Here is a 15,719-nt window from a genome sequence, read left to right as displayed (position 1 = left end):
GTTAATAAGACTAGTTTGTTCTTTACCCGTCTCATGAAAATGACTTTTTCTTGATTTGGGAAATTCTGATTTTCTAGCTCTATACCATATTGGTACAAGGCATGTGTCTATAATGTTGCAGTGTCTGATTGACTGTTTTGTAGGGGTTCTTTTTACTGTGCTCTTGCCTGGTCTGCTCCTCCTTCCAGTATACTATAAATCTTTATTTAATAGATGTATTATTCACTAACTGAAATGTTTTTAAAAAGTACAGCAGTCGTACACATTTATTCTTACTTATCAAATTTCATTGAAATATTTGTATTTCCAGAACATAATTTTCTATTTGCCAGAGCTCTCCTGTTTTCAGTGAAGTATTTTTAAGTAATGCTGCTTAATTTGAGGAGTTTTTGTATAGGATTAACTAGCAGCTCTAATCTGCTTCTGATTCTTGGCAGCTGATGAATCCTTAGCCCCCCCCCCGCCCCATTTGGGTGTGTACTTGCAATGTTAAGGGTCTGCTCAGTGATTTCCATTGATTAGGCAGTTTTAGAACTGTTAGTGTAGAAGTGAGTCTTGGAGCAGTCGTGACTGTTACAGGAAAAAAAGGCAAGTACTTTTAGGGTCTGCTGTGAAGTATAATGAAAGACTTAGAGCATGTTAGTGAAAGGATTGCTGGGCCATAGCCTGCTTCATATTCATCACATAGTCATGGAAATATCTTTTGAAAAGACTGATAGTAAAGGCCTGTTCTGCTACTGCTTTGTGGAATGGAAGATCGGAATTAGTTGCCTAAATGGAAAATGTTCTCTTGTTGCAGCCTCTTTGAAATGTGCTGCTAGTGGGAGCTGCAGCTTCCTCCTGCTGACTCTGAGCCCCAGGCTTCGGTTGAGATGGTCCTTTCAGAAATGTGGAGCTTAGTCCAAGCCTGGATTTCAGTGGGTAGCACCTGGCATCTGTGGCTAGAAAGTCCTATGAAGTGTAAGTGCTTTACTCTCTCCTTGTAAAGAATCCCTTTTCCTTTCTTCTTTCTGCAGCTTAGCGGAGGGGAAGAACAGTGAGCAATGTAGTGTAGTGTCTGAGGTATCAGGATTTGGTTGCATTTTCTTAATGATTCAGTGATCAAAACAGGATTACTTGTTTCTTGGATGCCAACAATTCTTAAACCCTCCTGGAATTCAAAATAAAGGGACAGATTATGACCCCTTAATGTATAGTACTGGCAGTATCATCCTGGGTAATTTTTCACTGACAGTTTACTTAGACTGTGATATTCAAGTTTCCCAGGTTTCTCTAGAGGTCAGTTTTGTATTTCGTTCTTGTTCCAAAAGACACATATTTGAAAGGAGAGGCACAGTTGACCAGTGGGTGAGGCCGCATCAAGATCAATAAGGACGCTTGAAATGAGAAGACAGTTCTTTTGTCACTTCGGTTCTACTGGACACATTTACACAAGGAGCAGTATGGGAAGTTTCCTGAGACCAATTCCTCATAGAATTGTCCTAGGAAATACATATAGCTGCCATCTATATTTTAGTTTAGTTAAAAAACAGAAAACTATGATAACATAATGAGCGTTAGAAGATGCCAAGTTTATATTTGGTTTAGTTGCCTGGGGTTAACTGCTATTCTCCTTTTTTTTTTCCTATTTCAGAAATACTGGTAATATTTTAAAGTAGGGTCATTCCAGAAAAGACTCCCATTTTGGGGAGACTTTAAGTTTCCCTTCACTGAAATTTTTCTGAGATTCTTAAATCTTCCGGTTTGGGCTAGGAAAATATGGAGATTCTTCTCATTGCTAAAGCAAAATGTATGTTTAAAACAAAACAGAACCAGGGCTCCAGCTGGGTAAGGCACGCAAAGTTCTACAAATGAGGACTCTGAATGAAAAAGGTCCTTTCAGGGCCTTTGTTTTCTTTATCTGTAAACTGGTTTGCTTGTTTTTTCTTGCCCTTTCTCTCTCTAAACATTGTGGAGTCTGTTATTATAGCTTACTCCCAATCCAGTAAGTATCTCCGCTACCTAGTAAAAGAATGGGCTTCATGTTTGGGAAAACAAAGAGGTGTTATAGATTTATGAGATGATAGTATCTTGTCATTTTGCTTCATATTTAATAATTTAATATATATTTGTTTAAATGGCTCTATGGCCAGGAGATTTTCAGAGAGGCAGAAATAATTAAGGTTGTTCTTTACTTTTTTTTTTTTTTTTTTGCTGTACGCGGGCCTCTCACTGTTGTGGCCTCTCCGGTTGCGGAGCACAGGCTCCGGACGCGCAGGCTCAGCAGCCATGGCTCACGGGCCCAGCCGCTTCACAGCAGCATGTGGGATCCTCCCGGACCGGGGCACGAACCCGTGTCCCCTGCATCGGCAGGCGGACTCTCAACCACTGCGCCACCAGCGAAGCCCCTGTTCTTTACTTTTGAAGAGCTTACAGTCTATTAAAAAAGATGAACAAAGGCCCAAATAATTACAATATAAAGTTCTACAATTGAGCTGTTACAGTCAAGGGTACCTTGGTAGTAAGGAAAAAGGATTACTCCTCCAATATTTTCTCTTTATTTCTGGCTTTCAGGAGTTTGAATATGATGTGTTTAGCATTTGTTTGTTTGTTTGGGGGTGTAGGGGACAGTAACATTCTCTGTTGCCCTTGTCTACTGTAGTCTTTAGCAGTTCCAGTGTCCAGTGTTCTCACTGGTGGGGCTTTCTCAGTGACTCTGTCCTCCCCTGTGGCATTGATGCTCTGCCTTGCATCTGGCAGATCTTGTGCAGGATAAATTTGTTTTGCCCTTCCTTCAGTGGTAGGAGACCTCTGTGGTGTTATTGTTATAGTATTATGGGCTCAAGACGGTTTTATGCCCTGTCCTGTAGGGGTAGAGGTGTTTTTCTTTTACCCTTACTGCAACAGCAATGGGCCTTACTTAACCTATAAGCCTTGAGGGTAACATCATTTGCTGCCCTTCCCATACCAGTTAAGGCTTTTGTTCAGTAGGGGAGAAGGGCCTAGTCAGAGCTTTTTGTGTCCTTTCTGCTCTTGTGGCTACTCCTGTCCTCCAAGACTGTACCACCAAAGAGGTTTTCTCTGGTCTCCTGCCCTACCCCCATTCTTTCTCCGGAGTATTTGGTGGAGGTGTGTGGATAAGAGCCTGTAGGTGGTGGTGAATTCCCCTTGTGTCCAAGAGTCCCATGGGTTTTATATGTACATACTAGCCCACACATATACAATTTTTTTATCAATTTGTTAATAATTTTAATTGAATTTTTATTACCTGGTCGTCTGGTGCCCCATATCTCTTTTCTTTGTTCTGCCACAGATGAGCCAACACTTGGTGAGGTCTCTTTAAATTTCAGTCTACTTGGTTGTCCTGGGACCTCAGCTTTCTGCTGCATTTAAGAAAAGTTACTTTGTAGTTTATTTGCTTTTATTTATTAACTCCAAAACAATGTTCTTTTCCACTTTCTGCATCTTAGGAGAATGTGAAATTCCTCTCAGGTATATAGATTCATTTATTTTAAACCCTACAAGATATTGTTGCTTTATATAGTCAGTGTTCACAGAGATTTACTTACGTACTTAGCCTTTCCATTACTCTTCATTCCTTCCTGATTTCCATGTTTCTATCCAGAATTATTTTCATTCTGCTTGAAGAACACCCTTTAGTATTTTCTTCTTTGTTCTATTGGTAATGAACTGTCTCCTTTTATTTTTTTTCTTTTGGTCCCGAAGTGTCTTAATTTTGTTGCATTTTGGAAGGATTTTTTGCTGGGTATAAGTAACCAATTGACAATTATTTTCTTCCAGTACTTTGAAGATATTTGGTTCCCATTTTGTATTTTGGCAAGTCAGCTATCAGTCTAATTGTTCCTTTAAAGGTAATACATGTTTTTTCCTCTTGCCTTTAAGATTTTCCGTTTTGTCTTTAGCAGTTTTTTAGCAGTGTTATTTGATGTGCTTAGGTCTGGTTTTTCTATCCTTAAGGTTTACAGAGTTTCTTAAACTGTGGCTTGGTGTCTTATCAGTTTGGAAATTCCTCAGCCATTATGTTTAAATAGCGTCCCATTTTTTTCTTTTCCTTCTGAGATTTCGGTCATGTTTGTTAGACTTTTTCCACTATGTCCCATATGTCACTTGCATTCTTCCTATTCCTTTTTTTTTTTTTTGGCTGTACGCGGGCCTCTCACTGTTGTGGCCTCTCCCGTTGCGGAGCACAGGCTCCGGACGCGCAGGCTCAGCGGCCATGGCTCACGGGTCCAGCCGCTCCGTGGCATGTGGGATCTTCCTGGACCGGGGCACGGACCCGTGTACCCTGCATCAGCAGGCAAACTCTCAACCACTGAGCCACCAGGGAAGCCCATTCTTCCTATTCTTTACCTTTATTCTTTTTTGAGTTTGTGCTTCAGGTCTTATTTTCTATTGACCTATTCTCTAGCATAGTAATCTTTTCTTCAGTTGTCTGATTGGCTATTCAACCCTTCCATTTGGGTCTTAATTTCAGTTACTGTATTTTTCAGTTCTAGAATTTCCCTTTGATTCTTCTTTTTTTTTTAGATTCCATTTCTTAATGCAAATTCCAATTTGTCTTCTAATTTCTTGAATACGTTAATCAGCTCTTTAATTTTTCCCAATTGTTTATTGTGAAAAATTCATAACTTGAAAGAATTGTGTAGTGAACACTGATTTATGATAAGCCCTTCTCAAATTGCCTGTTCCCATTTGCTTTCTCTCTTTTTTCTTTCTTTCTCTCCCCTTTGGAACCTTTTGGAAGTAAATTGCAGATTTTATAATGCTGTACCCCTAAACATTTTGATGTATAGCTCCTAAGAACAAAGACATTCTACTAAACTAAAACCATTGTCACATTAAAGAAATTTAACATTGATATACAATAATATTATCTAATACACAGTCCATATTCTAATTTCCTAGTTGTTGCAGTTACAGATTTCTAGCTTTTTTTTTTTTTTTTTTTTTTTTGGTACGCGGGCCTCTCACTGTTGTGTCCTCTCCCGTTGCGGAGCACAGTCTCTGGACGTGAAGGCCCAGCAGCCATGGCTTACGGGCCTAGCCACTCTGCGGCATGTGGGATCTTCCTGGACCGGGGCACAAACCCGTGTCCCCTGCATTGGCAGGCGGACTCTGAACCACTGCGCCACCAGGGAAGCCTAGATTTCTAGCTTTCTAAAAATTTTACTTTCCCTAATCCAGGATCGAATCAAGGATAATGCATTGCTTTTAGGTGTTATGTCACTTTAGTTTCCTGGGGTATTTTTTTTTTTTCCTTTTAGGATAGTGACATTAAAAAACAAATCCAGGCCCATTTTGTCTTTGTTTTTAATATGACCCACTCGCTATTTTGCTTTGTCTGGTTGTTTCCTCATGATTGAATTCAACTTAAACAGTTTTTGGAAGAATACTACATGAACGAAAAATTGTTGTTTTCAGTGAATCACATCAAGAATCACTTAAAATGTGTTTGTCCCATTATTGGTGATGTTAAGTTTTATCATTTTGGTTGAGACATCACAGTTATTTTAGTCCTCATCTGATAATTCCGTTATCTAGATAGGTTATTTTCTATTGTCTGTTTCCACCCCCAACCCTCCCTTTTTTGCTTTCGTTTGATAAATACTGGATATGTTGTTTATGAAAAGTTGAAGAGATAATAAATGATGTTTTTCCCCTGAGGTAATTTCTTTTGCTTCTGGCAGGTCTTTATGATAGGCCCAGATCCCTTTAGTTTGTGAAGGGATTGAGCAGATTCTAAACTGTGTGTTTCTTTTTTGTAAAATATACATGACATCAAATTTACCATTCTAACTATTTTAAAGTGTACAACTCAGTGAGAGTAAGTATATTCATGTTGTTTTATGACCACCAACACAAGCAATCGCCAGAATATTTTTATCTTCTACAAGTAAAACTTTGTACCCATTAAATGATAACGCTGCCCATTCTCCCTCTCATCAACTCTTGGCAACCAAAATTCTACCTTTGTCTCTATGAATTTGACTACTGCAGGTACCTCATGTAAGTGGAATCATACAGTATTTGTCCTTTTGTGTCAAGCTTATTTTACTAAGCATAATGTCCTCAAAATTCATCCATGTTATGGCATGTAATGGTACTTCCTTCCTTTTTAAGGCTGAATAATAGTCCACTGTATGTATATGCCACATATTTTGTTTATCCATTCTTCTGTCAATGAACATTTGAGTTGTTTTCAACTTTTGGTTATTGTGAAATACGCTGCTATGAACATTGGTGTATAAATATCTGTTTGAGTCCCTGCTTTTGATTGTTTTGGCTATATACCCAAAAGTGGTAATTTTATTTTTAATTTTTTTGAGGAACTGCCATACTATTTTCCATATTGGCTGCACTATTTTACATTCCCACTAGCAATGTGCATTGTTACAATTTCTCTACATCCTCATCAACACTTGGTTTTTTTGTTGTTGTTGTTTTATTTTTTGTTTTGTTTGTTTTGGCCACGTTGCAGCCTGTGGGATCTTAGTTCCCTGACCAGGAATCGAACCCATGCCCCCTGCAGTGGAAGTGCAGAGTCTCAACTGCTGGACTGCCAGGGAAGTCCCTGCCTATTATTTTTAATTATTTTATTTTATTTATTTTATTTTATGCTGCATTGGGTCTTCATTGCTACACACAGGCTTTCTCTAGCTGCAGTGAGTGGGGGCTACTCTTCATTGTGGTGCGCGGGCTTCTCATTGCGGTGGCATCTCTTGTTGTGGAGCACGGGTTCTAGGTGTGAGGGCTTCAGTAGTTGTGACGCGCAGGCTCAGTAGTCGTGGCTTGTGGGCTCTAGAGCGCAGGTTGAGTAGTTGTGGTGCACAGGCTTAGTTGTTCCGTGGCATGTGGGATCTTCCCAGAACAGGGCTCGGACCCATGGCCCCGGTGTCAGCAGGTGGATTCTTAACCACTACACCACCAGGGAAGTCCCTCTGCCTATTTTTAAATTGGGTTGTTTGGTTTCGTTGTTGTTGTTGTGTTGTAGGAGTTCTTTATATATTCTGAATATTAACCCCTTATCAGATATGTCATTTGCAAATATTTTCTCACATTCTGTGGGTTGCCTTCTCATACTGATTATATCTTTTAATGATGAATAGAAGTTTAAAATGTTGATGTAGTCCAATTTATGTGTTTTTACTTTTGTTGCTTGTGTGTTTTTGGTTTTTTTTTTGGCCTTGCTCCATGGCATGCAGGATCTTAGTTCCCTGACTAGGGATCGAACCCCGTGCCCTATGCATTGGAAGCACAGAGTCCTAACTACTGGACCGCCAGGGAATTCCCTGTTGCTTGTGCTTTTGATCCAAGAAATCATTGCCAAATTTAATGCACATATAGCTTTCCCCCCATGAGTTTTATAGTTTTAGGTCTTACATTTAAGTTTTGATCCATTTTGAGTTAATTTTTGTATATGATGTCCTGTTCCTGTTGAAAATCATTTGACCATATCTGCACGGATTCATTTCTGGGCTCTCTATTCTGTTCCAGTGGTCTTGTGTCTGTCTTTATGCCAGTGCTAAACTTTTTTTTTTTTTTTGGTGGCAAAACCACAAAATATGAAATTCAACCTCCCAACAGTTTGCAAGTATACAGTGCAATATTTTGCAAGCATACAGTGCAATATTGTTGACCACATGCATGTTGTGTAGCGGATCCCCCTGAACCCCCTGCAGCCTACATGACTGAAACTCTGCATCCACTGAACAACTCTCCACCTCCTCCTCCTCCTAGCCCCTGAGTTTGACTACTTTAGATAGCTCATGTAAATGGAATCATGCAGCATTTGCCGTTTTATGACTGAGGTATTTTACTTGGCACAATACCCTCAAGGTTCATCTATGCCTTTGCAGCACATGACAGGATTTTTAAGGCTAAGTGATAATCCATTAAGACTGAATGGATACTCCATTCCATGTATATATCACATTTTCTTTATCCATTCATCCATTGATAGACATTTAGTTTGCTTCCACCTCTTAGCTTTTGTGAATAATGCTGCAATGAACGTGGGTGTGCAAAGATCTTTTTGAGATGTTATTTTCAATTCTTTTGGGTATATATCCAGAAGTGGAGTTGCTGGATCACATGGTAGTTACATTTTTAATTTTTTGATGAACCTCCATACTGTTTTCCATAGAGTCTGCACTATTTTATATTACCATCAACAGTGCACGAGTTCGAATATCTCCATATCCTCACCAGCACTTATTTTCTGTTTTTTTTTTTTTTTTTTTTTTTTTTTTGGCGGTACGCGGGCCTCTAACTGCTGTGGCCTCTCCCGTTGCGGAGCACAGGCTCCGGACGCGCAGGCTCAGCGGCCATGGCTCATGGGCCCATGGCCCTTGGGAGGCCTGCGTACTGTAAATAAATAAATAAATAAATAATGCTGGAATGAACACGGGTGCATATATCTTTTTTTGTACTCAGAAGTGCAATTGGTGGATCATATGGTAGCTCTATTTTTGATTTTTTTGAGGAATCTCCATACTGTTTTCTGTAGTGGTTGCACCAATTTACATTCCCACCAACAGTACACAAGTGTTTCTTTTTCTCCACATCCTTGCCTTGTTATTTGTTGTCCTTTTGATAATAGCAGTTCTGACAGGTGTAAGGTGATGTCTCGTGTTGATTTGCACTAACTAATAATTCCCTAATTAGTGATGCTGAGTGTCTTTTCACATGCCTGTTGGCCATCTGTAAGTCTTCTTTGGAAAAATGTCCACTCACATCCTGTGCCGATTTTTTAATCAGGTGGTGTATTTTTTTGATGTGGAGTTGTATGAGTTCTTTGTATATTTTGGATATTAACCCCTTACTGGGTATATTGTTTGCAAATATCTTCTCCCATTCAGTAGGTGGCCTTTTCGTTTTGTCGATAGTTTTCTTCACTGTGCAAAAGTTTTTAGTTTGATGCATTCTGTTTATTTATTTTTGCTTTTGTTTCGCTTGCCTGATTAGACATATCCAAAAAAAATTAATTAAGTTCATGTCCATAATTTTTAAGGATAAACAATAGCAACAAGCAACAAAAAGAAAAAATAGATAAGTTGTACATTATCAAAATTTAAAACTTTTGTGCTTCAAAGGACATCATCAAGAAAGTGAGGGGCTTCCCTGGTGGCGCAGTGGTTGGGAGTCTGCCTGCCAATGCAGGGGATGCGGGTTCGGGCCCTGGTCTGGGAGGATCCCGCATGCCGCGGAGCAACTAAGCCCGTGCGCCGCAGCTACTGAGCCTGCGCGTCTGGAGCCTGTGCTCCGCAACGGGAGAGGCCGCGACGGTGAGAGGCCCACGCACCGCGATGAGGAGTGGCCCCCGCTCGCCGCAACTGGAGAAAGCCCTCGCACAGAAATGAAGACCCAACACAGCCGTAAATGAATAAATAAATAAATAATAAATTTTTTTAAAAAAAGAAAGAAAGTGAAAAGATAATCCACAGAATGGAAGAGAAATTTTTTGCAAATTCCAGACGTGATGAGGGACTTGTACCTTAGAATATATTTTAAAATCTCACAATTGAATAATAAAAAGACAGAAAAACCCAAGTTAAAATGGCCAAAAGATTTGAATAGGCATTTCTGCAAAGGAGGCATACAAATGGCCAATAAGCACACGAAAATATGCTCAACAGAGAAATGCAAATCAAAACCACAACAAGATACTACTTCACACTCACTAGGATGGCTGTATCAAAAAAACAATAACAAGTGTTAGTGAGGATGTCGAGAAATTGGAACCGTCATATACTGCTGGTGGCAATGTAAAATGGTACAAGTTGCTTTGGAAAACAGTGTGGCAGTTCCCCAAAAGGTTGAACATGGAGTTACCATATGACCCGGCAATTCCACTCCTCAGTATATACCCAAGAGAAATGAGAACATGTCCACACAAACATTTGCACATGAATGTTTAGCAGCGCTATTCATAATAGCTAAAAGATAGAAACAGCTCAAACGTCCATCAGCTGATGAATGGATAAACAAAATATGATATATCCATACAGTGAGATATTATTCAGCAATAGAAAGAAATGAAGTACTGAAACACTACAAATTGGATGAACCTTGAATACTTTATTCAAGTATTCAAGTGAAAGAAGCAAGACACAAAGGATCACATATTGTGTGGTTCCATTTGTATGAAATGTCTAGAATAGGCAAATCAATGGAGACAGTAGATTTGCCTAGGGATGGGAGATTGAAGGGAAATGGGGAATGACTGCTAATGGGGGAGATGAAACTGTTCTAAAACTGCACTGATGGTTGTGAAACTCTGTGAATATACTAAAAAACATTGACTTGGACCCGTTAAATGGGTGAATTGTATGGTATGAGAATTATGATAAAACTGTTATTTTAAAAAATAGCCTATTGCGTGGATGTGTCAATGGGATTATTTACGTAGTTGTCAGGTACAAACTGTTCCTCTATTATTTATAGTACTCTGTGTTTCATATCATTTAACAAATATTTACTGAGCCTCAGATGTGTTGGGAATATAAAAAAGCAGAAGAGCATCTCACGCCCCAGCCAAGGAGGCAGCACCCATACACAGAAGGTAGGTAACTGGGCAAAGCCGAACATAATAAATGCTACTGGATTCAGAGGCAGGCTTGCTGTCACAGGCTTTGCACCCTAAGGAAGGCTTCGCTGAGAATGGAAAACACTGAATCTTGAAGATAACTGGCGAGAAACAAAATATAACAGTTATCATTTGTCGAGCACTTACCCTGGTGGGCACTGTTCTAAATATAACACATAGAGGGTGGAACTTTCAGAATGGCAGGGCAAGGAGTTAGGTGGATCCTCTCCCCAGCAAAACACAACTGGTAAAAACTGTAAGACAAAACACACGCTATCATTTAAAAATCACTTGAAATGGTTCCAAGAGCATAGAGCAAACAGAAATATATTATACAAGAAACCCACATTTTAGGAAGAATGATGAGAGTCTTATGGCCTTTGAGCCACGACCCATTATTCCTTTAGCCTGCCTCTCCCAGCCCCTTGTTACAGAAGCTCTCCCAGGGAGCTCTGCTCTTAACAAGAAGATTCATCCCAGCTCCCAGTCTGTGGCTACAGTTTCACCCTGGGAGAAGCAGACTGTCAGAACTTCCATGCCCCTAGTTCTCTGTTGTGGAAACTCTATTACAGGCATGGCAGGCTGGAATACTGGGGCCCCATCACTCCATCCCTCCCCCAAGCCAGTTTATAGAGTGGGGTTCTAAACCAGGAGGAACAGGCAGAGAAGATGAGTAGGTTCCATCCCCCACCCCACCCCCTCACAGAGCAGGATGTTGCTCCAGGAAAAATGGGGCCCCACCCCCAGCTCTGATGCAGTGGCACACAGGTTCTGCCAAGGAGGAAAAGCAAGTCATGAGGACAAAGAGCTTCAGAACTCCGCTTGAGACTGTATTGGAGCAGAGCCTGGAGAAAACTCTGCCTAATGGTGCTGTGGAAAACAACAGAGATCTTGATGTAGAGCAATTAAGAGGAGCTGGTTGCTCCATGATACAAGCAAAATGGCAGAGTGGCTAGAAAGTTAATAGAGACCCAGGGAAAGAGGAAGCCCATAAGAGCCTTCCTGGAAGCCCTTTCCACACTAGGGATCAAGCAGCCTGAGCACACGTGCCTGGCTGCCCCCACTCAGGGGCAATCAGGGCGCAGGATGGGGCAGACTTGAAAACTTCCCCAAGCCACACACTGGCTGTTAACACAGGGCTCCTTATCGCACAATGGGCTTAAACACAACCTCTGACCAAACACTGACTGAACAATAAGCTACTCTGACCAGGGGCAGCTCCTAGGAAAGTAGTCTTAAAAGTAAAATCACACTCATCCCTGGCAGTTGGGATGACTGTGGGCATGCCTGAGGCTGCACCCTATCAGGAGTGATCAGAGAGGGAACATCTAAGCTGCTAGGTGCTGGACAAACATGGAGCAAAAAAGTAAACCCCCTGAATGTGACAGCAGCCTCCAAGCCAAACACATATCCAATGATAAAGGGTCAAATATAACTGGCCTTAAGGGGCCTTAAGTACCGCCTGTGACCGAGAAGAACCTGAGGCCAACCCTGGGCAACCCCAGCTACCCACGGTAAAAGATAAAAGCAAGGGGAAACTGTCTGAGCAGGGACATCAGAGACTGCACACCACAGGGGAAATAGACTTGGCAAAATTAGTTCAGCCAAGCCATTAAACAAATAAACAAATGATGAAGCAAACAGCAGCTACAAGCCTCTGGGATGGGAAATCAGCATCCATAGTTGCTACAATCTATTATCAAAAATGTCCACTTTTAGGAGCTTCCCTGGTAGTGCAGTGGTTGAGAGTCCGCCTGCCGATGCAGGGGACACGGGTTCGTGCCCCGGTCCGGGAAGATCCCACATGCCGCAGAGCGGCTGGGCCCATGAGCCATGGCGGCTGAGCGTGCGCGTCCGGAGCCTGTGCTCCGCAATGGGAGAGGCCACAACAGTGAGAGGTCCATGTGCTGCAAAAAAAGAGAAAAAAAAGTAATGGAATAAAATAATATGTATAGAATTGTATTGTTGGGGCTAAAACATGTAAAAATGTAACATGTTTGACAATAACAGAGTGAAGGAAGCTGGTGGGAGCAAATCTGTACTGGAGTGAGGAAATGACACCAGATGGAAACTCAAATCCATAGGAAGAAATATAGAGAAACAGGAATATCAGTTTGTTCTGATACTCTACTATATCTCTATAGTAGACATAGTAGAACAGAAGGTTAGTAGAACAAACTCTGTAATATATACTTGCTCTTCTTCTCTAAGTCCCTTTAAAAGTAATAATTATAACAATGTATTATTGGGTTTATAACATACATAGATGTAACAATAATAAAACAAAAAAGAGAGAGAGGGGGATGCAGTTATTTAGGAATGAAGTCTCCATATTTCACTGGAGCTATTTAAAATATAAATCTCTAGGTCTGCTGAATCAGAATTTCAGAGGATGGCCAGAACTTTCTTGGTCTATACTGTGCCTTTGTGTGAGTTCAAAGGCTCCTCTTCCTCTCATCAAATGCAGCTCCATGCCAGGGTCAATGGCTTAGCAAGCAGAACATGAACTGGCTCAGCCACCCACCCACCCTTGTACACCGAATGATCTGCACAACCGTATGAGGGAGGTGACCCCAGGCAGGACCCACACCTGTTATTTTAAGACTGTTCCTCTAATAATTCTAATGCATGAGCAGGGTTGACCACTGCTGGGTTAGGGAAGCATTCGAAAGGAATCTGAAATATCAGGTAACAGGTAAAATATGAGATGTGATTGTTAGGGAGGATTTGGAGGGGGGACTCAGGTTTTTAGTCCCAACGACCGAGAGAATGTTAACAGAAATAGAGGAGTTGGAAGGAAACACCTGATTTGGAAGGAATATGTTAATCATGCTGAGTTCGAAGTCATGGCAAGACATTAGGAATGTGCGGCTGAGAGAAGAAAGATGGTCCCAGAATTGAAAGACTGTCTATTTAGGGATCATCACATAGCATAACAGTAATGAAAATACATAGTGTTTATATAGAGCCTACAGAGTGCTTTCCTTTGTGCTGGACAGTATATATAAATATAAGCAGCAGTGGGCATAAGGGTGATGACACAGACAGTCACTGTCCCATGAGGCGTTATTTACTCCTTATGTGTTTGGCCAGCGGTCTGGGATGGGTCAGATGAGAGCAGGGATCAGGAAGTGAGGTGGGACTGGGAGGGCGGTCGTGCACTCGACTGCAAAGCCTGCAGGTAGCGCTGACAAGCAGCAGGTAGCTCAGAGTGGCTGCCACCTGAGGTCTCAGGGCATGACCCTAGTATCTTAAAACAGGTAAGTGCTGATATCATCATGACAAGTGGATGATAAAAATGTCAGTGGCTTCCCAAGTTCCACAGTTAGCTGTCAGGAGTTCTCATGTGTGATGAACCCCTTTTGCACCTCTCATCCCTAGTAGAGCACGTATGGAATTGACATTCACCAAAATCAGAAGTCTGGGTGTGTTGGTATCTGGACCCAGTGGACTGGCTCTGTTTGATAAGGTGACTCAATGCCTAGAAACTTGTGTAGCTTGAACCATGGATAATTTCCTGTAGATAAATAATGAGGCATAAAGAAAAGCAGGAGGGTATAAACAGGTTTGGAACTGGCAGGTTATTTGGGGAGAGGCATGCAGCAAGTCCCAATTGCAGTATCAATGACATCTGTCTCTACGGTTATGTGCACACAGTTAAAATCATCCCCCTGGAACTCTGGGCTGTGGACAGGCCCCAGCCAGATTCTGGGCTTGGCCAGACTGGTGAGCAGGTGTAGGCAGTTAGCCAGCTTACCTTTCTGGGCCTTACCTTCAGGGCCATTTCTGTAAGGCCACCTACTTCAGCATCCAAGCTGGCTTACAGCATCATTATGTTTAGTCCTTCCTGGAAATTTGCACACAGGTCAAATCCAGAGCTAGGAAGCAGATTCCATGAAAGACAGGCTCACTAACCCCTTTGTTAGCTGCAGTGGTCATCGGCCAATGCCTGCTAGGGTATTTTTTATTCCAAATCGTCCCATGAGGAATCCAGCAAAGTGGATTCCGTACAGGGTCTTTCTGGCTGCACTCTGCCATTTCAGAGTTTCCCAGTAAGGCCGGAAAACAGAAATAATTCTGATGATCCTTGCCCAAAAAACGTGGGGCCTGGAGGGTCAAAAAAATTAGGCAGCTACAGCAGAATGCCACGGAACTGCAGGGTCTTTGGTGTAGTTGGGAAGGTAAGGGGAAAACACTCTAGACACGGCCAGCACTGGGCAAGGCTGGCAATGGCGCTTACGGGCTCAGAACTGTGGGCTCCACTGGCTGTGAAAGCTGGAATTCACCTCTGGAAGGAGAAACTTTCTTTATAATGCCGAGTTAGCCAAGCGGAGCGAATGCAGAGTGCCTGTAAGCTTTTCCTTCTCGCCTGACTGCAAATCTCAGAGTTTGCAAGTTAGTTACTGAGTAACTGATAGAGGCAGTTGATGTGACCCTAAGGCCTTTCATAGAATCAGCAATTTAAAGAGCTGCAGGCAGACAGTGAGTCCAAGGTCAAAAACTGGAGGAAACCAAATTCTGGGCTAAATTGCAGAGCTACAGGGCAGAGAGAAACCAGTCCAAGGAATGTTGCAGGAGGCAGGTGAATGGAGCAGGAGAGAAGTGAATTTGTGCAGGATTTAAATCTGGCTTCGACTGTCTTGACGCAATGGGAACGGAGCCATCGAGGACCCAATCCGACTGGACGAGATGAGTTCTGTGGCTTTAGAATGACTATGAGCATGGAGCCTTGGAGCAGTCATTCCATGAGTCTTCATCTTCTGCTTGTTAGCCAGGAAGTATATTACTAATTATACAGCCTTTGCAAAATCTTCTGAGTGGCCTTCCTTCCTCTTGCCAATCCTGTGGGCAGAGTTTGGGGGTCTCTTGCTCAGCACTTAAAGCACACCTCTTTTTTGCATGTATCTCGCTCTACTGAGAGTATTTATTTGCATAGCTCTTTCCCCTCCGTAGACTGTGGCTTATTGAAGGTAGAGCCATTAGAAGTGCTTGACTTGGTGTTGGGAGCATAGAAAGTGCTAAATAAATATCTAGTGAATGAAGGACTCAACCCAAGACTGAGGGTACACAAGCAATAATCTGATCCTCCTCCCTTTCTTCAGTCTCATCTCTCATGGCATTGTTCCGTTCCTCC

The 15,719-nt window shown here is 41.8% G+C and overlaps 1 protein-coding gene across 1 annotated transcript in view; it reads left to right on the top strand.

Annotated features, from left to right (window-relative positions):
• TNPO3 (transportin 3) overlaps positions 1–15,719 on the top strand; it is a 163,961-nt gene that overhangs the window by 21,419 nt on the left and 126,823 nt on the right. The gene's annotated exons all lie outside the window — the stretch shown is intronic.

Source organism: Mesoplodon bidens (assembly GCF_964165515.1).
Source record: "Mesoplodon bidens genome assembly, chromosome: 9".
NCBI classification, from domain to species: domain Eukaryota; kingdom Metazoa; phylum Chordata; class Mammalia; order Artiodactyla; family Ziphiidae; genus Mesoplodon; species Mesoplodon bidens.
Note: the sequence above shows the minus strand (reverse complement) of the source record. Positions and strands in the feature narration are given on the sequence as shown.